Source organism: Lactuca virosa, chromosome 1 (assembly GCF_052849685.1).
Source record: "Lactuca virosa cultivar CGN04683 chromosome 1, Lactuca_virosa_CGN04683_v6, whole genome shotgun sequence".
In the NCBI taxonomy this organism is placed as follows: Eukaryota; Viridiplantae; Streptophyta; class Magnoliopsida; order Asterales; family Asteraceae; genus Lactuca; species Lactuca virosa.
In genome coordinates this window covers 114966256-114972800 of record NC_136426.1, presented here as the reverse complement: position 1 = coordinate 114972800, position 6545 = coordinate 114966256, and positions in this window count along the sequence as shown.

Here is a 6545-nt window from a genome sequence, read left to right as displayed (position 1 = left end):
TCAAGCTACAATCAAATGTAACATTCTAACTCTTCATTAGATGTAGATTTCGATTTTTGTTGTATGCTAGATTAGGGTTTGCAAGCTTTGGATGATTATTGCATGTACAATTAGAAAAACTAGATCCAAAGTTTTAGGGTTTGCATGTGCACCATAGGATTGCTGTTTTGCTCATAACCGAACAATGGTTGTGGTTGTGATAAGTGGTGGGTGGTGGTGGTGGTGGTGAAGGGTGGTGTGTGGGGGTGGGAATGATGGTTATGATGGGTTGGTGGTGGTGGTGTTGATGGGTGGGTGATGAAGGGTGGTGGTGGCATGTGGTGATGTTTGGTGGTGGTGGTTGATGATGGTGATGGTGGTAGGCGGTATGTAGTGAATGTGGTAGGTGTAGGCCTGGCAATGGAGCGGGTTTTGACCCTGATCCGATCCAAACCCTTAAGAATTATATGGGTTTGGAGCATAGTTTTTGATTCGTTTACCCGTTAACGACCCGTACCCGCTAACCCTTTAATTAAAAGGGTCGGGTATGGATCATCTCCGATCCGATCCATTTACAACCCGCCCCGTATAAATTTTAGAATTATACGTTTATATTTTATCATGTATAAAGTTTAATTTTAATTCTAATCGAAAGTCCAAAGGGGAAAAACCCAAAGACCAAACTATTTTTACATAGGACTCGAGCAGTCAACTTCTGGATGGTCTATTAACAAGAATCATTGTATCATTTCATTAATATTTCATCAAGGAACCATTAATTTCATTTATAAATCAATAAAGTCATTATCAACTGGAAGAAAGTTTGCAATTGCTACTCTCTATCACCGCATTCGACATTCAAAAATCAATCGGAAGTTACTACAATAGTGAATTTAATTCCAATCGAAAGTCATTCAGTATGTAATGCGTTTGCTAAATAAACATTTTTGTTTGATTATTCAAAAAACCTACGGGTTATGGGGCGGGTTTGAATATCTATTGATTCGGTGGATAAGGGTATGGGTTTGATTATTCAAAACCCTGCGTGTTACGGAGCGGGTTTGGATTGGATTTTGAAATTGGTTAAACGGGTTTGGATCAAGGTCGATTCGCTCCAAACCCGCCCTATTGCCAGGTCTAGGTAGGTGGTGATGATGTTGGTAGGTGGTAAAGATAAAGGTGGTGGGTGGTGGTGATGGTGGTGTCGAGTGGTGTTGGAGGCGGGTGTTGGTCTTGGGTGGGTGGGTGGTAGGGATGAAAGTGGGTCCAAACCCGGACGGGATGGACTCGAAACCGGTTAACGGGATTTTGTAGAACCGAAAACCGGACCGGTATATAGGAACCAGTTTCGGTTCGGTTCTGGGTACGGTACCGGGTAAAGTGGGTCTAGAACCGGGAAACCCGGAAATATCAAAGTGGGTAGGTTGGAACCGGATAAAGTGGGTTTAGAACCGGAAAAACTGGAATTTTTTGGTAATTACTTACTATTTAGTGGGTTGAACTTTGAAAATTTTCATATTGATATCCCGACTTTGGATGACTGTAACTCACTGAATATGAAACCAAAATTGACAAAATTATAGTCTAAAATCAAGTACAAACTCTAAAATACACTCTGGAAAAAACCGCATGCCAATCCGACTTTAAACGAATGAGATATGCATGTGTTAACATTTTCACAGAATACAAAGTACAAAAACAAATAGCTGAAAAGTTGAAAATTTTCAGTTTTGATATCCCGACTTCGGGGCCTGTAAATCATTGAATATTAAACCAAAAATGACAAAATTATAGTCTAAACTCATGTACATACTGTAAACTACAAGTTGGAAAAAACCACATGTTAATCCGACTTCAACGAATTAGATATGCATGTTTTAAAACTTTCACAGAATACAAAAAAAAAAAAAAAAAAAAAAACTGAAAAACTAAAAACTTTCAACTTTGATATCTCGACTTTGGGGGACTGTAAGTCAATGAATATAAAACTAAAAATGGAAAATTTATAGTCTAAAATCATGTACAAACTCTAACTACACTTTGGAAAAAACCGCATGTCAATCGGAGTTGAAACGAATGAGATATGTATCTTTTAAACGTTTCACAAAAAACCAGTTTCAGCCCTAAAAGTGGTTCCGGTTCCTAACACCGGTTCCGGTTTTTAGACCCGGTTTACCCGGACCCGATGGACCTAAACCCGGATTACCCGGAACCCGGATAAAACCAATTTTTAAACCCGGAACCGGAACCGGTTCTATATATTCTGGTTCTAACGGTTCCGGTCTGATTCCAGTTCCGGTCCGGTTTTCCGGTTCTAAATCTCATCCCTAGTGGGTGGTGTAGGTTGGTGGGTGGTGGTGGTGATGGTAATGGGGGTGGGGGTGATTGTAGCAGGTAGTGCTGGCGGTTTTGGTGGGTGATGGGTGGTGGTGGTGGTGGTGATGAGTAATGGTGATGGGTGGTGGTAAATTATGGTAGTGGGTGGTTGTTGGTGGGGGTGGTGGTGACAGGTGGTGGTAGTGGTGTATGGTGGTTTTGGTGGGAGATGGGTGGGGTGGGTGGTGGTGATGGGTGGTAGAAGTGGGTGGTGGTGGTCGGTGGTGATGGTGGTAGGTGGTGGTGGTCTTGGTGGGTGGTGGAGGCTGGTGGTGGTGGTGGTGGGGTGGTGGTTGGTGGTAGTGGCGGGAGGTGGCTATAATGGTAGGTGGTGGTGGGTGGTAGTGATGAGTGATGGAGGTAGGCGGGTGGTGGTTGTGGTTGCGGGTAGTGGTGATAATAATGGGTTGTGGTTTTGGTGGGTGGGGGTGATGATGGCGGGTGGTGGGGGTCGGTGGTGATGGGTGGTGGGGGTGGTGATGGATGGTAGAGGCGGGTGGTGGTGGCGGGTGGTGGTGATGAGTGGTGGGTGGTGGTTGGTGGTAGTGGCAGGTAATGATCATAATGATAGGTGGTGGAGGTGGAGGTGGTTGATGGTGGGTGGGTGGTGGTTATGGTGGGTGGTGGTGATGGTGGTTAATGGTGGTCGTAGTTGGCGGTGGCGGGTGGTGGTTTTCGTAGGTGGTGGTGGGGGTGGTGGTGATGGGTAGCGACAACGGGTGGTAGGTGGTAGTGGTGGTGGTGTTGTTTGGGTGGTGAGTGATGTTGGTTAGTGAGATTTTTAATTTTTTACTTATTTTTTATTTATATTAATATTATTTGATGATTTTAATTTAAAAAAACAGTGTGGTCAAATTTGTTCTCAAAATAACAAATGTTCTCGATTGAACGTTCTCATATGTAAAATTGTCATAAATGGAAAACATGACCGTTTCTTTCTCTTAAAGAATACTAATATGCACTTCCTAACCCAAGAGTTATTAATAATAAATCATCATCAAGATAGAATATGCTCTAAAATCCATATTTTCTAATAAATGAAACCTAAAAATGACACGTGTCAGTTTTTTAGAATGCCTCTTTGACATGTGACATTTTTCTATGATTTTTTTTATTATTTTTTTTTGTAACAAATCAAATTCAATCCAAATTTTGAAAATACAAAATCTTATCCTAATAACATTATTATTTTATTTTGCTTAACAAATTAATTCATAATTACTTACAATCGACAATATCTTGGTTTTTTTTACATTTATTATTATTTTTATTTATATAGAAATTTTAAATATACCGACCGTGGTTTCCACGTGCTATAACCTAATGATCTATATCATATCATACTATATTATAAATAAAACATTTTTCCTTTCACCACATTCATTTGAAACTCCCATGCATTTTTCCTTTCACCACATTCATTTGAAACTCCTATGACTTTTCAATTTCTTTCTAATAATAATTATAAGTTGGTTAATAAGGTTAAATAAATATCAAACCTAAAGTGTAATCATATATAAACTAAGTTTCAATATTAAAATAATATATTTACTTCTACTTATTAAGTGATGTTTTTTTAACTTTTAACGTATTATACTTAATTTATTAGTTTTAATATATTGTTGGATGTAAACCATTATCATTTTAAAGATACAATTTTGGAACAATTTGTATAAAATACATAAATTATTAATTTGAATATAACATTACAGGGTCAACTTAAATATAAATTTTAGTTTAACTTAAACAGCCCAAAGAATATTTTATAAATAGTTAAAAGTGATTAATTGTAGTGTTTTTCTAATAATGATTATAAGTTGGTTAATAAGGTTAAATAAATATAAAACCTAAAGTGTAATCATAAATATACTAAATTTCAATTTTAAAATAATATCTTTAGTTCTACTAATAAATTTATGTCTTTAACTTTTAACATATTATACGTAATTTATTAGATTTAATATGTTGTTTTATGTAAACCATTATCAGTTTAAAGATACAACTTTTGAAAAGTTTGGACAAAATACTAAAATTGTTATTTTAAATATAACATTACAATGTCAACTTAAATATAAATTTCAGTTCCACTTAAAATACCAAAGAATATTTTGTAAATAGTTAAAAGTGATAAATTGTAGTGATAAATGCAAAAACTAAATTGTAATATCAATTTAACTAAAATATTTCCTAAAAATATTTTTATAATCGTTAAAAGTTTTCAAATAAGTAGCTTAAAATAACTTACAATAACAATAGTTAAAAATAATTCTATATAAATGACTATGTTGTTACATTTAAAATCAAAAAACAATGTTTGATGTTTTAAATAATTATAATGATAGAAATTAAAACATTAAGCAAATAAATTTTAAAAATTTAATTAACAATAACATCAACTATAAATAACATTAAACCATATATTATATTTAATTTTATTCATGTGTAACTCGCGGGTAGAAGTCAATCAAACCATTGAGATTATGCAGTTATAATATATATATATATATATATATATATATATATATATATATATATATATATATATATATATATATATATATATATAGAGAGAGAGAGAGAGAGAGAGAGAGTCAAGATCAAATAAGAAAGAAATTTTTTGTAGGAAGGTAAGAAGTTTTTTTTCTACATATTTTTTCGCGAACAAACAAAATGAATCATTAGATGATTCAATTGTAAGATGATTCACAAGAAAAAATTCTTAAAAAAACATCTTGATGATTCATTTATACAATGAATTTGTTGTTATTCACTAAAATTGTCATAAAAGTGAAATTTTTTCTTAATTTACTTAAAAATGAATCATAAAGATGTTTTTTTGGGAATTTTTTCTTGTGAATCATCTTACAAATGAATCATCTAGTGATTCATTTATTTTGTTCGTCAAAAAAATATATAGAAAAAAAACTTTTTACCTTCCTACCAAAAAAAATTTCTTACCGGATCTATATCCTATATATATATATATATATATATATATATATATATATATATATATATATATATATATATATATAGATATATATATATATATATATTATCATATAATTCAAAATAATCAATATATTATATCAATTTAATATACGAATTATTATATCAAATTTAATAACAACGTTATTTCTATATTAAAAAACATATATTTGTAAAGACTTCAACTATATAGGTGTTTCTGCGCAACGCGCATATATATATATATATATATATATATATATATATAGTTAGGTTCATTTGTTTAAACTAAGTATTGTGTTATCGTATGCATAAATGTGGGCCAATCAAAATTAAATAAAAAATTAAATAATTAACTAAAGAAATAAGGGTAATAAAGTAATTTTATAAATAACTTCCACAAATACACTCCTATAATTATGGTAATTACTTTGACCTACCTTTATCCCTTTTAAAACAATCAACAATCACTGTATTCTATCCCATTCGATCCTCCCTAACCCTAGCTCCAAATCAGATAAAATATACGTCTCCCCAAAATCACCGGGTTAAATCAATCTCCCTCTTAGCCGGAGCTGCTTTTGTTGCCGATGTCTTCCCCTTCGCCTCTTCATCCCCATCATCATCGTTTGCTGTTGCCGTCGATCTCCGCCCTCAATTGGAGAGTTCCGCCGATCTCCACCCTCAATCGGCGTCTGATTCTTTTCGCATTCTCCTCCCTCTCGATGTTGCTAATCTGATCTTCTCCTTCGAAATCCAAAGGAGAATCCTCATTTCTGGCTCCATACATTACCCCAGAAGCACCCTTGAAGTAATTCCTTTTATACCCTTATTGCTAAACTGAATTTTCTTTATACTTTGTGTTCGTGTTCTTGATGTGTTGTGCTGCATATATGGGAAGATCTTGTAATTAAAGCGAAAAATGGGGGCTTAGATGTCATTGATACTTATGTGTTTTGGAATGTTCATGAGCCTTCCCCTGGCACTGTAAGTTCTGTAAGCAGAGATGTTTTCTCCATTAAAGCGCGTGTCGTTGATTTCAAATTTTGCTGAATGTTTTATTCTTTTTTGTTTATAATTTCAGTATGGTTTCAGTGGAAGATATGATATTGTAAGGTTTATAAATACAGTAGCAAGAAATGGACTTTATGTGAATTTACGCATTGGACCTTATGTTTGTGCTGAATGGAATTTTGGGTCTTTGAATTTTCTCAAGATCCACC